The sequence below is a fragment of the Pristiophorus japonicus genome, chromosome 11 (assembly GCF_044704955.1).
Source record: "Pristiophorus japonicus isolate sPriJap1 chromosome 11, sPriJap1.hap1, whole genome shotgun sequence".
NCBI classification, from domain to species: Eukaryota; Metazoa; Chordata; class Chondrichthyes; family Pristiophoridae; genus Pristiophorus; species Pristiophorus japonicus.
In genome coordinates this window covers 79387900-79403145 of record NC_091987.1, presented here as the reverse complement: position 1 = coordinate 79403145, position 15246 = coordinate 79387900, and the positions used below count along the sequence as shown (strand labels likewise).

The following is a 15246-nucleotide window of genomic DNA, read 5'->3' as shown; positions in this document are numbered from 1 at the left end:
ATTCAGTTAATATTCTGTCTTCCTGTTTTTGCCACCAAAGTGGATAACCTCACATTTATCCACATTATACAGCATCTGCCATGCATTTGCCCACTCACCTAACCTGTCCAAGTCACCCTGCAGCCTCTTAACATCCTCCTCACAGCTCAGACCACCACCCAGCTTAATGTCATCTGCAAACTTGGAGATATTACATTCAATTCCTTCATCTAAATCATTGATGCATATTGTAAATAGTTTGGGTCCCAGCACTGAACCCTGCGGCACCCCACTGGTCACTGTCTGCCATTCTGAAAAGGACCCGTTTATTCCGACTCTCTGCTTCCTGTCTGCCAACCAGTTCTCTATCCACGTCAAAACATTATCCCCAATACCATGTGTTTTAATTTTGCACACTAATCACTTGTGTGGGACCTTGTCAAAAGCTTCTTGAAAGTCCAGACACACCACATCCACTGGTTCTCCCTTGTCCACTCTACTAGTTACATCCTCAAAGAATTATAGAAGATTTGTCAAGCATGATTTCCCCTTCATAAATCCATGCTGACTTGGACCGATCCTGTCACTGCTTTCCAAATGCGCTGCTATTTCATCTTTAATAATTGATTCCAACATTTTCCCCACCACCGATGTCAGGCTAACCGGTCTATAATTTTCTGTTTTCTCTCTCCCTCCTTTCTTTAAAAGTGGTGTTACATTAGCTACACTGCAGTCCATAGGAACTGATCCAGAGTCAATAGAATGTTGTAAAATCACCACCAAAGCATCAACTATTTTTAGGGCCACTTCCTTAAGTACTCTGGGATGCAGCCTATCAGACCCTGGGGATTTATCGGCCCTCTATCCCATCAATTTCCCTAGCACAATTTCCTGCAGTTCCTCCTTTTCGCTAGACCCTCGAACCCCTAGTATTTCCCGAAGGTTATTTGTATCTTCCTTAGTGAAGACAGATCCAAAGTATTTGTTCAATTGTTTGTTCCCCATTTTTTTGCTCCCCATTATAAATTCACCTGATTCTGACTGCAAAGGACCTACGTTGGTCTTCACTAATCTTTTTCTCTTCATATATTTATAGAAACTTTTGCAGTCAGTTCTTATGTTCCCGGCAAGCTTCCTCTCATACTCTACTTTCCCCCTCCTAATTAGACCCTTTGTTCTCCTCTACTGAATTCTAAATTTCTCCCAGTCCGCAGGTTTGCTGTTTTTTCTGGCCAATTTATATGCCTCTTCCTTGGATTTAACACTATCTCTAATTTCCCTTGTTAGCCACGGTTGAGCTATCTTTCGTGTTTTATTTTTACTCCAGACAGGGATGTACAATTGTTGAAGTTCATCCATGTAATCTATAAATGTCTGCCATTGCCTATCCACTGTCAACCTTTTAAGTATCATTTGCCAGTCTATCCTAGCCAATTCACGTCTCATACCATCGAAGTTACCTTTCTTTAAGTTCAGGACACTAGTCTCTGAATTAACACTGTCACTCTCCATCTTAATAAAGAATTCTACCATATTATGATCACGTTTCCCCAGGGGGACTTGCACAACAAGATTGCAAATTAGTCCTCTCTCATTACACAACACACAGTCTAGGATGGCCAGCTCTCTAGTTGGTTCCTCGACATATTGGTCTAGAAAGCCATCCCTAATACACTCCAGGAAATCCTCCTCCACCACATTGCTACCAGCTTGGTTAGCCCAATCTATATGTAGATTAAAGTCACCCATGATAACTGCTGTATCTTTATTCTATGCATCCCTAATTTCTTGTTTGATGCCATCCCCAACCTCACTACTACTGTTAGGAATTGCAGAATAGCTCAGATGAATACGTGGCTTGAGGAATGGTGCAAGGGGGAGGCATTCAAATTCCTGGGACATTGGAACCGGTTCTGGGGGAGGTAGGACCAGTACAAACCAGACGGTCTGCACCTGGGCAGGACCGGAACCAAGGTCCTCGGGGGAGTGTTTGCTAGTGCTGTTGGGGAGGATTTTAACTAAAATGGCAGGGGTTTGGAATCTATGCAGGGAGACAGAGGGAAGTAAAAAAGGGGCAGAAGCAAAAGGTAGGAAGGAGAAAAGCAAAATTGGACGGCAGAGAAAACAAGGGCAAAAATTAAAAAGGGCCACATTACAACAGAATTCTAAAAGGACAAAGAATGTTAAAAAAACAAGCCTGAAGGCTCTGAGGAGCATTCGTAATAAGGTGGATGAATTAACTGCACAGATAGATGTTAACGGATATGATGCAATTGGGATTACGGAGACATGGCTCGAGGATAACATAGAAACATAGAAAATAGGTGCAGGAGTACGCCATTCAGCCCTTCGAGCCTGCACCACCATTCAATAAGATCATGGCTGATCATTGACCTCAGTACCCCTTTCCTGCTTTCTCTCCATACCCCTTGATCCCTTTAGCAGTAAGGGCCATATCTAACTCTCTCTTGAATATATCCAATGAACTGGCATCAACAACTTACTGAGGTAGAGAATTCCACAGGTTAACAACTCTCTGAGTGAAGAAGTTTCTCCTCATCTCAGTCCTAAATGGCTTGCCCCTTATCCTTAGACTGTGTTCCCTGGTTCTGGACTTCCCCAACATCGGGAACATTCTTCCTGCATCTAACCTGTCCAGTCCTGTCAGAATTTTATATGTTTCTGTGAGATCCCCTCTCATCCTTCTAAACTCCAGTGAATAAAGGCCCAGTCGATGCAGTCTCTCCTCATATATCAGTCCAGCCATCCCAGGAATCAGTCTGGTGAACCTTTGCTGCACTCTCTCAATAGCAAGAACGTCCTTCCTCAGATTAGAAACTGAACACAATATTCCAGGTGAGGCCACAGCAAGGCCCTGTACAACTGCAGTAAGACCTCCCTGCTCCTATATTCGATCCCCTAGCTACGAAGGCCAACATACCATTTGCCTTCTTCACCACCTGCTGTACCTGCATGCCAACTTTCAATGACTGATGAACCATGACACCCAGGTCTCGTTGCACCTCCCCTTTTCCGAATCGGTCGCCATTCAGATAATATTCTGCCTTCGTGTTTTTGCCCCCAAAGTGGATAACCTCATATTTATCCACATTGTACTGCATCTACCATGCATTTGCCCACTCACCTAACCTGTCCAAATCACCCTGCAGCCTCTGAGCGTCCACCTCACAGCTCACACTGCCACCCAGTTTAGTGTCATCTGCAAACTTGGAGATATTACACTCAATTCCTTCATCCAAATCAATAATGTATATTGTAAATAGCTGGGGTCCCAACACGGAGCCCTGCTGCACCCAACGAGTCACTGCCTGCCATTCGGAAAAGGACCCGTTTATCCCGACTCTCTGCTTCCTGTCTGCCAACCAGTTCTCTATCCACGTCAGTACATTACCCCCAATACAATGTGCTTGAATTTTGCACACCAATCTCTTGTGTGGGACCCATCAAAAGCAGTTATCATGGGCGACTTTAATCTACATATAGATTGGGCTAACCAATCTGGTAACAATATGGTGAGGAGGATTTCCTGGAATGTATCAGGGATGGTTTTCTGGACCAATATGTCAAGGAATCAACTAGAGGGCTGACCATCCTAGACTGGGTGATGTGTAATGAGAAAGGACTAATTACAATGTGGGTAATCAATGCTGGGAACTCAATATCCAGGGGTATTCAATATTCAGGAAGGATAAACAGGAAGGAAAAGGAGGTGGGGTAGCATTACTGGTTAAAGAGGAGATTAACGCAATAGTAAGGAAGGACATTAGCGTGGAGAATGTGGAATCTATATGGGTAGAGCTGTGAAATACCAAAAGGGCAGAAAACGTTAGTGGGAATTGTGTACAGACCACCAGACAGTAGTAGGGTGGTTGGGGATGGCATCAAACAGGAAATTAGGGACGCGTGCAATAAAGGTACAGCAGTTATCATGGGTGACTTTAATCTACATATAGATTGGGCTAACCAAACAGGTAGCAATACTGTGGAGGAGTATTTCCTGGAGTGTATAAGGGATGATTTTCTACACCAATATGTCGAGGAATCAACTAGAGAGCAGGCCATCCTCGGCTGGGTGATGTGTAAGGAGAAAGACTAATTAGCAATCTTGTTGTGTGAGGTCCCTTGGGGAAGAGTGACCATAATATGGTAGAATTCTTTATTAAGATGGAGAGTGATATAGTTAATTCAGAGACAAGTGTCCTGAACTTAAAGAAAGGAAACTTCGATGGTATGCGACATGAATTGGCTAGGAAAGACTGGCGAATGATACTTAAAGGGTTGACGGTGGATAGGCAGACATTTAAAGATCACATGGATGAACTACAATTGTACACCCTGTGTGGAGTAAAAATAAAAAAGGGAAGGTGGCACAGCCGTGGCTAACAAGGGAAATTGGGGATAGTGTTAAATCCAAGGAAGAGGCTTATAAATTGGCCAAAAAAAGCAGCAAACCTGAGGACGGGGAGAAATTGGGCTGCTTCTTGGTTGTAGAGAGCACAACGCATCGGAGAGGCGGGAGCTGCAGGGAGTCCGTTGGACGTCGGAGGCCTACAAAAGGCCCAATGCGTTGGAGAGGCGTGAGTGCGAGCAGCAGGGAGTCCGGGGATGTCGGAGTCCTACAAAAGGCCCAACGCGTTGGAGAGGCGGGAGTGCGAGCAGCAGGGAGTCCGGGGATGTCGGAGTCCTACAAAAGGCCCAACGCGTTGGAGAGGCGGGAGTGCGAGCAGCAGGGAGTCTGGGGACGTCGGAGGCCTACAAAAGGCCCAACGCATCGGAGAGGCCAGCCGGTGCAGCTGCAGGAAGAGAAGGCAAAAAAGAAGTAGAAAGAAATCGAAAGATGACGTCACAGCCAAGGGGGTAAGTGATTGGCTGGTGATTGGTAAGTAGTTTTTCTTTTTCTTTTCTTTATCAGTAAGTAACCTTTAGCATTGTTGTTGCCAAATTAAGTTAATCTAGGGGTTAAGTCATGACAGGAGAGCTCGGACACGTGTTATGCTCCTATGTGGGAAGTCAAGGACACTTCCAGTGTCCCTGACGACTACGTGTGCGGGAAGTGTGTCCGGCTGCAGCTCCTGACGGACCACATTGCGGTGCTGAGGCTGCGGGTGGGTTCACTCTGGAGCATGCACGATGCTGAGACTGACATGAATAGCACGTTTAGTGAGTTGGTCTTACCGCAGGAAAAGGGTACACAGTCAGATAGGGAATGGGTGACCAACAGGAAGAGTAGTGCAAGGAAGGTAGTGCAGGGGTCCCCTGCGGTCATCCCACTGCAAAACAGATACACCGCTTTGAGTAATGTTGAGGGGGATGACTCATCAGGGGAGGGTAGCAGCAGCCAGGTTCATGGCACCGTGGGTGGCTCTGTTGCACAGGAGGGCAGGAAAAAGAGTGGGAGAGCTATAGTGATAGGGGATTCAATTGTAAGGGGAATAGATAGACGTTTCTGCAGCCGCAACCGAGACTCCAGGATGGTATGTTGCCTCCCTGATGCAAGGGTCAAGGATGTCTCGGAGCGGGTGCAGGGCATTCTGAAAAGGGAGGGTGAACAGCCAGTTGTAGTGGTGCATATAGGTACCAATGATATAGGTAAAAAAAAGGGATGAGAGGGATGAGGTCCTGTAAGATGAATTTAGGGAGCTAGGAGCTAAATTAAAAAGTAGGACCTCAAAAGTAGTAATCTCAGGATTGCTACCAGTGCCACGTGCTCGTCAGAGTAGGAATCGCAGGATAGCTCAGATGAATACGTGGCTTGAGGAGTGGTGCAGAAGGGATGGATTCAAATTCCTGGGCCATTGGAACCGATTCTGGGGGAGGTGGGACCAGTACAAAGCAGACGGTCTGCACCTGGGCAGGACCGGAACCAATGTCCTAGGGGAAGTGTTTGCTAGTGCTGTTGGGGAGCAGTTAAACTAATATGGCAGGGGGATGGGAACCTATGCAGGGAGACAGAGGGAAGTAGAATGGGGGCAGAAGCAAAAGATAGAAAGGAAAAAAGTAAAAGTGGAGGGCAGAGAAACCTAAGGCAAAAAGCAAAAAGGGCCATATTGCAGCAAAATTCTAAAGGGGCAAAGTGTGTTAGAAAGACAAGCCTGAAGGCTCTGTGCCTCAATGCGAGGAGTATTCGGAATAAGATGGACGAATTAACTGTGCAGATAGCAGTTAACGGGTATGATGTAATTGGCATCACGGAGACATGGCTCCAGGGTGACCAAAGCTGGGGACTCAATGTCCAGGTGTATTCAACATTTAGGAAGGACAGGCAGAAAGGAAAAGGAGGCGGGGTGGCATTGCTGGTTAAGAAGGAAATTAATGCAATAGTAAGAAAGGACATTAGCTTGGATGATGTGGAATCAGTATGGGTGGAGCTGCGGAATACCAAGGGGCAGAAAACGCTATTGAGAGTGGTGTACAGACCACCAAACAGTAGTAGTAAGGTTGGGGACAGCATCAAACAAGAAATTAGGGATGCATGCAATAAAGGTACAGCAGTTATCATGGGTGATTTTAATCTACATATTGATTGGACTAACCAAACTGGTAGCAATGTGGTGGAGGAGGATTTCCTGGAGTGTATTAGGGATGGTTTTCTAGACCAATATGTCGAGGAACCAACTAGGGAGCTGGCCATCTTAGACTGGGTGATGAGTAATGAGAAAGGACTAATTAGCAATCTTGTTGTGCGAGACCCCTTGGGGAAGAGTGAGCATAAAATGGTAGAATTCTTTATTAAGATGGAGAGTGACACAGTTAATTCAGAAACTAGGATCCTGAACTTAAGGAAATGTAACTTCGATGGTTTGAGGCGTGAATTGGCCAGAATAGACTGGCAAATGATACTTAAAGGGTTGAAGGTGAATAAGCAATGGCAAACATTTAAAGATCACATGGATGGACTCCAGCAATTGTACATCCCTGTCTGGAGTAAAATAAAATGGGGAAGGTAGCTCAACCGTGGCTAACAAGGGAAATTAAGGAAAGTGTTAAGTCCAAGGAAGAGACATATAAATTGGCCAGAAAAAGCAGCAGACCCGAGGACTGGGAGAAATTTATAATTCAGCAGAGGAGGACAAAGGGTTTAATTAAGAGGGGGAAAATAGAGTACAAGAAGAAGCTTTCTGGGAACATAAAAACTGAGTGCAAAAGCTTCTATAGATATGTGAAGAGAAAAAGATTAGTGAAGACAAACGTAGGTCCCTTGCAATCAAAATCAGGTGAATTCATAATGGGAAGAAAATGGCAGACCAATTGAACAAAAACTTTGGTTCTATCTTCATTAAGACATGAATAACCTCCCGAAAATACAAGAGGACCGAGGGTCTAGCGAGAAGGGGGTACTGAGGGAAATCCTTTTTAGTCAGGAAATGGTGGTAGGGAAATTGAAGGGACTGAAGGCCGATAAATCTCCAGGGCCTGATATTCTGCATCCTTTAGTACTTAAGGAAGTGGCCCAAGAAATAGTTGATGCATTGGTGGTCATTTTCCAACATTCCATGGACTCAGGATCAGTTCCTATGGATTGGAGCGTAGCTAATGTATCCCCACTTTTTAAAAAAGGATAGAGAAAATAGGGAATTATAGACCAGTTAGCCTAACATCGGTGGTGGAAAAATGCTGGAGTCAATTATTAAAGATATAATAGCAGTGCATTTGGAAAGCAGTTACTAGATCGGTCCAAGTCAGCATGGATTTATGAAAGGGAAGTCATGCTTGACAAATCTTCTCGAATTTTTTGAGGATGTAACTAGTAGAGTGGATAAGGGAGAACCAGTGGATGTGGTGTATTTGGACTTTCAAAAGGCTTTTGACAAGGTCCCACACAAGAGATTAGTGTGCAAAATTAAGGCACATGGGATTGGGGGTAATGTATTGACATAGATAGAGAACTCGTTGGCAGACAGGAAGCAAAGAATGGGAATAAACGGGTCCTTTTCAGAATGGTGGGCAGTGACTAGTGGGGTGCCGCAGGCTTCAGTGTTGGGACCCCAGCTATTTGCAATATACATTAATGATTTAGACCAAGGAATTGAATGTAATATCTCCAATTTTGCAGATGACACTAAGCTGGGTGGCAGGGCGAGCTGCGAGCAGGATGCAAAAAGGCTGCAGGGGGACTTGGACAGGTTAGATGAATGGGCAAATGCATGGCAGATGCAGTATAATGTGGATAAATGTGAGGTTATCTACTTTGGTGGCAAAAACAGGAAGGCAGATTATTATCTGAATGGTGACAGATTAGGAAAAGGGGAGGTGCAACGAGACCTGGGTGTCATGGCACATCAGTCATTGAAGGTAGGCATGCGGGTACAGCAGGCAGCGAAGAAGGCAAATGGTATGTTGGCCTTCATAGCAAGAGGATTTGAGTATAGGAGCAGAGAGGTCTTGCTGCAGTTGTACAGGGCCTTGGTGAGACCACACCTTGAATATTGTGTGCCGTTTTGGTCTCCTAATCTGAGGAAGGACGTGGTTGCTATTGAGGGAGTGCAGCGAAGGTTCACCAGACTGTTTCCCGGGATGGCAGAACTGACTGAGGAAAGACTGGATCGGCTAGGCTTATACTCACTGGAATTTAGAAGAATGATAGGGGATCTCATAGAAATGGGACTGGACAGGTTAGATGCAGGAAGAATGTTCCCGATGTTGGGGAAGTCCAGAACCAGGGGACACAGTCTGAGGATAAGGGGTAAGCTATATAGGACCGAGATGAGGAGAAACTTTTTCATCCAGAGAATTGTGAACCTGTGGAATTCTCTGCCACAGAAAGTTGTGGAGTCCAGTTCGTTGGATATATTCAAAAGGGAGTTAGATGTGGCCCTTATGGCTAAAGGGATCACGGGGTATGGAGAGAAGGCAGGGGCGGGGTACTGAGGTGAATGATCAGCCATGATCATATTGAATGGCGGTGCAGGCTCGAAGGGCCGAATGGCCTACTCCTGCACCTATTTTCTATGTTTCTATGTTTCTATGGTGTCCTTTAGAAACTATGGGGGGTAAATTCGGGGCGTTTGCACCTCCCGTTAATGTCCCGCACTAACGGGGCGCAAACGACTTTTCGCACAAGCGTGGATACGCTAACGAATTCTGTGAAATTCTGCAATAACTGTCAGCGCCTCGCTCTGCTGCACCGGCGATGACTATGTCGTCACCGTGTTCAGCGACCCATTTTTGCCCCGGAGTGAAATTTCAGTAGCGCCCAAGCTGCGCTGGACGATGCCAGTGACAGTTTCATGGGGCGTGCACCAGGTTGTAGGTGGTTCGCAGGGCAAAAGTTAAAGGGGAGATGGCGCTTTGAAAAAAAAAATCGTCCGACTTGATGTTGGATCGCGCGGTCCATGCCACGATCTTGCAGCCCGGCATTCCGCTTGAGTGCCGGGCTGATGCCACGGCACTCCTGGTGATCCAGGTAGGGACCTGCAGACTCGGCAGCTTGGCCCTCCCCTTTAATGAAGAGGAGGGCCCTGTCTACGCGGCAGTGCTACACGTTCCAGTGCGTAGCACTGTGCCCCTCACTGATTCTTTATGCCCCGCTCTCGCCCCACAGAGCAAGTGAAACCCGTTATTTTGCGCTCCACTTGCTCTCGGGGGCAGTAACACAAATTTAGGTCGCGGAGCAAGACTTCCGCGCTTGGCGCAGGAAATCCCGCCGCCCGACCGTTACTGCCCCCAAACGGGGTGCTGCACAATTTCCCCCCCCCCCCCCCCGCCCCCGAAGTTTTGCACTACTAAACGGCAAGAAATGACACTTGGGATATCCCCAGCCCTACATGAATAGTTAAATGAAGCCCCCACCTGTTGGAAAACTGTGCTTTGTACATTGATCTACACCACACCCCAAGTACTAATACTGCAGCACAATGGGACCGAGCTCGAACAGGATGGAACTATTACCCATTTTCTGCAAGTTACCGCCCAGTTACACCACTGCGCCAGATAGCCAGCAGCAAAAAATCGAGGTTCATTTCACTTAACAATGTGGTGTCTGATGGTTCTCGCTTCAAGTTATCAGATCTTGCCTAACAACATATGCAAGACGATTGACGTCAAGGGGAAGTTACATCTCTCAAGAGACCTATGAAAAATTCACAGTGAGCCAACTCAATTACAACATGTTTTAAATGTCAATTAAAATGAAAACAATGTCAGCATCCATTATTCAATACGAGAGCTAACTTTCCAGGCGGGGTATGATCTGCAGAGCAGGTTAATCTGAAATCATAAGCCAAAGGAATGCCCTGAATTTAGGCAGTGAGAAAGTTCTGAAGAATGTGCAGTTGAAAATTGCTGTGAAAGAATTGAGGTAAGGGAGCAGCGGAAGCGGGGACAGCTGTTTACACAGCACAGTCAGTGGGCAGCAGGAGCCTGTGGTCAGAGACAGACAGTGGTAGGAGTGAAAACAAACGGGTGTCCCAGGCCAGTTGGTATGCAGCCAGAAACCAAGATCAGGGATTGGGAGAGCAGGACTCAGTTTTGGTAGGCTTTTAACTTTTTGTCTGAGGTATCATGAGTGAGTGAAAGTGTAGCTTGGGCAATGAGTTCAGGAAAGCAGTAAACTTGTACTTACACTTAGTGAAAACATAACATTTTACTGCATTACAGAGCGAGGAGCCAGAGGGGATCCAGAGGGAAATTGAGGGAGTGAAATACAAGATGACAAAGGATGGCTACAGATGGAGCACAGAGGAGAGGTGCTGCCAGTCATTCCACTCTGCACTACTGTGTCCACTTTGCAGCCAAATCCTCCTAATTCCCCAAGGATTATCCTGGAGGGCAAGGACAAGAGTTGGACGAATGAAAGGTGCGGGAGGGGACATCGGACTGAAGGAGATTGCAGATTTAAAGAAAAAACTTATTTTCTCAAACCACTTTACACAGCCCTTCTACCCCCACCTCCAATACCAAATGTGAAGAGCTGATGGATTTATTTCTCTTTGCTGCTTCCTGTTCCTCTTCTCCCAACCTGCACTCAAACTTCCACACCTGATCCTCCACCCACCCTACCTCTGATTGTCATGTATGTAACCTTTATGTAACACCACTGCAATAGTGTATATATGTAAGAAATGCACACCTTGACCACAGGGGGTGAACTTGTGGGAGACACTCCTCACCTGGTCATCCAGGTATATAAAGGGAGGTCCCAAGCAGTGTCTTCACTTCTGGGTCCTGTGAATAAAGGTACAGGTCACAGAGTGACCTTGTCCACAGAATGTGCCTCGTGTGGATTTGTGGTATTGTGTAAGGACTTTACAATGATCACCTGTCATTCTGCAGTTTTTCTCATCTCCCTACCCTCTCCAAACTCATCACTTAAAGAAATCTACCCATAATCCTTCAATTCTCAGCCACTCAACTCCTATCTACTCAACTTGTGTACACCACGTGCTCGACAGAGACTCTGCCACTGAGTGGGGCCAGCAGCTAGGGGAAGGCCAGAACGTCGTTGCTGGAGTGAAGGTCAGGATGTCGCCGGAGAGTTGGAGGCCCGAACGTCACCAGAGGGAAGGCTCATGGAGGCGAGGACAGAAGATAGGGCCCAAACCTGTGATTGAAGCTGGTCGGAGGCTCACTGCCATTGAGATCACCGGGGATGGGTTGGGGCAGCTGAGTCGGCCAGTGGGAAGCAAGAGTCCAGTTGAAGGGCCTTCGGTAGTAGGGAGGTCGATTTGGAAGGTAAGTCGAGATTGGGGGATGGGGTGGGCAGTGGGCCCTTGTGGCATGGGTTTTAGGGGTAGGAAAGATACTTTGGGGTTGAAGTTAGGGCTGGGGGGGTGGCTTAGACAGTGGGAGGGGAAGGTTGAGGGAGAGAGAGGTGAAGGATGGCAGCAGATGGCCAGAGGAAGGTTTGCTTGGGGAGAGCTCCCTCAGGAGCTGCTATCCCATCCGCCATCTTGCCCTTCAACAGGCCACATTATTCGCATGCCCGACACAAGACTCCCAAAGCAAACGCTCTGCTCAGAACTCCTACATGGCAGGCAAACCCCAGGTGGGCAGAGGAAGCATTTCAAGGACACCCTCAAAGCCTCCTTGACAAGGTGCAACATCCCCACCAACACCTGGGAGCACCTGTCTAAAGAAGCCCTAAGGGGAGGAAGAACATCCGGGAGGGCGCTGAGCACCTTGAGTCCCGTCGCCGAGAGCACGCAGAAAATAAGCGCAGGCCGCGGAAGGAGCATGTGGCAAATCAGGCTCGCCACACACCCTTTCCTCCAACGACTGTCTGTCCCACCTGCGACAAAGACTGTAATTCTAGTATTGGACTGTTCAGCCACCTGAGAACTCACTTTTGGAGTGGAAGCAAGTCTTATTGATTTCGAGGGACTGCCTATGATGATGATGATGATGATGATCTACTCAACTATGCCTCTTGGCCCCATGCTCCCTTTGTTCAGGCACCATTTCTCTCCTGTACAAAACTACCATCATTACCCTGCCTCAAAAAAATGCTCTCAACTGATCCGTGTTTTCAAACCATGGCCTCAATTTAACATCCTATTCATCTTTAAAGTTCTCAAATATATCATCACCTCCCAGCTCCATGCCAAGCTCTCTAAACCCCGCGTTTTGAATCCATGCTCTCACACACTGGCTCCCTGTCCACCAAATTGAATTTAAAATCCTTGATCTCGTCTCCAAATGCCTCCATGGCCTTACCCCTAAAATCCTACCTCTAAAATCTCCTTCAGCCCTGCGTCCCCTCCTGCACCCTTTGGTCTTCCAACTCTTGTGCATTCCCTCCTCCCTTTGCCCCACCACCCACACAAGGCCTTCAGCTGCCTTAACCAGTCTCTTTATAAACCCTACCCTAAAACCGACCTCACTCCCCACTTTTAAAAAGCATTCCCAAAACCCAGCTCATCAACTAACCTTTCCCAACTGTCCCAGCATGACTCACTGTCTGCTCCTTTATCGCTTTTATTTATTTATCTTTTACTTGTCCCTTTGTAAAACCACTTTGAGATGTTTTCTTTCTTAACAATGTATAAATACAAATTATTCAAACCATGAGTAGATAGAAAATCACCAGCAAAGGTCTCAATTTTTCCTTACTATTTTCCCTCTGCTTTTATCTTTTCTCAATTTAATTTCACCTTTTTTCCATATTTTTCTTGGGATTTATTTTAATGGTCCATTCAATAATATTTTGTTGTCACTGCTGTCAGTATGTACTATACAAGTTTCCTTTAGTTGTATATTTTATTTGCCTCTCCATTCTTTTGTGTGTTTCATTTTACTGCATCTTTATTCTGTACAGTGACCGCGTGCTCTTTTTTGGATGCAAGACTGCTGTGCAATATAGCACGTAACAGTGCTGATGTGAAACTGAATTATTTTATACTGTCGATTGGATTCTGTGGTAGTGCAGCATCAGATGAAGTACTGTGTAAACAACTATTTGGAAACTACAAACCACAAAAAAATTTCTGCTCGGCAGCTGTGGAAGGTCTGTAAAAACAATTAAGTGCAAAATTGCTTTAGTTGGCCAGTTTTTGCTGAGCACTGATCTGCTGATGGCCAGAAATGATGGTAGCAATATTCCCTTTAACTGCATAACTGCTCACCATCTCTTAATTAGAAAAAACATGCATGCGCTGAATTTTGAACGGGCTGTGCGGCCCCCCACCAAAAATTAGAGGAAACAGTGGATGGCAGATCCTCTCTCCTTCAGCCATCGTCCCCAGAATCACAGAGAAATGCCTGTTTAGATGGGTCTTGCCACCTCATTAACTTTACAGACCTGCTATCAAAGTCAGGGTTAGCTTCAGCATTAAAACAGATGGGTCAGTCATTTTTGATCTAAACCAGAATAATGCTTCCTTGATACAACAATCTGTTATGACTTTTATCGTTAACAAATATTTATGACAGATTCTTTGGGTCCATGCAAATTAGGGGTTACATATTTTAACACGAGCACATTTTGTGGCTGGATGACATTGCAGTACTTAATTTTCAATAGTTCTGCATTAAAATATTTTTAGAATGTTTATATTCTAGTTGACTGACAACAGTCATGGTTTAAATTGAAAATGAGCAAATTCTGCTTAAATACTGTATTGCAAGCCTGATTAAGAAGAGGTCAACAAATTTTCCTTTTACTTGAACAGAACAGTCATCAGCTTACAAGAATTTAACTTCCTTTTTTCCCTTTCAAAAGCATGCTCTCAGATTTCCCAGTAGCTGAATGCCTGAAGGTAAGATACAGAGGTATGGAGACCAGGAATGTCTCAAGTTCCAGCACGTCTTATCCCTAAATGCGGGGACAAGAGAACTAGGAAGGGTTTTAACTCCTGATTGATAGTCAGTGATTCTGTTGAAAGTATATATGTGTAGACATTGGCTTAGAGAGGATTAGGGTTGGCTGAAGGCAGGATCTGGCTTGGCTTTGGTGCCCCCTACATTGAATGACCCATTAACTCCCAAACTTCATGCTCATCACTGAAGAATAACCTGTGGTATTGGGGGACTGATACACCCTGTGAAACCTATGAACTCCAGCATAGTAGAGGAGGAGTAAAGGAAGGAAATCAGAGGGAAATATTGGATGGATGAGGGGTTGTGGGAGGACACATAAGAAACATTCGGCAAAACTTTCAACTGACTCTGGGAAGGGGCGAGCTGCTGGTGGGTGAGGGGGCATAAAATGGATGGTAGTGGGATTGGCATCTTGTTATACACGCCACACGATTTTTATTTCTATTGACTTCAATGGAAAGAAAACTTGGATGGTGTATATCGGGCGGCCGATTGACCACAGCCAGTTTTATGCCCCGCCACAGTTGAAAGATTTGCCCATTATTTTAAACTAAAATGTATTTGTTAAAAGCTATTATAAGGTTAGGATTAACATCATCGTCTGCAGTATATAGTTCTAAAAGAGAAAAAGCAAGAGCAAGAAAGAATACAAAGTCCAAATTCACTACTTTTGCAAGAATTAAAAGCTTCTGATTCATACTTGTAATAGAACTTATACAACATTCATAGATTTACCAAAATCTCAGTTTACAAAAATTGTTTAGGGCTCCAACCTCCTTCATTAACAAAAAAACATCATAACTTGCTCCTCACTAAAATATTCTGTCAGCGACTTAGCCATATATATGCATTGTACACAAGTCCAGACACGTGTTTCGAAATGTGCATACCAGTGATTGCATGTATGTTATCTTGGGGAGCAATCCTTGTGGGTCGGGAGGAGCAGGAATGCTCCCCAAGCTCACCCACCAGCAGGTCGCCCCTTCCCAGAGT

At 45.6% G+C, this 15246-nt stretch overlaps 1 protein-coding gene across 1 annotated transcript in view; it reads right to left on the bottom strand.

Moving 5' to 3' along the window:
* The window catches only part of LOC139276111 (suppressor of tumorigenicity 14 protein homolog), a 100493-nt gene that overhangs the window by 60209 nt on the left and 25038 nt on the right, over positions 1-15246 (bottom strand). The gene's annotated exons all lie outside the window — the stretch shown is intronic.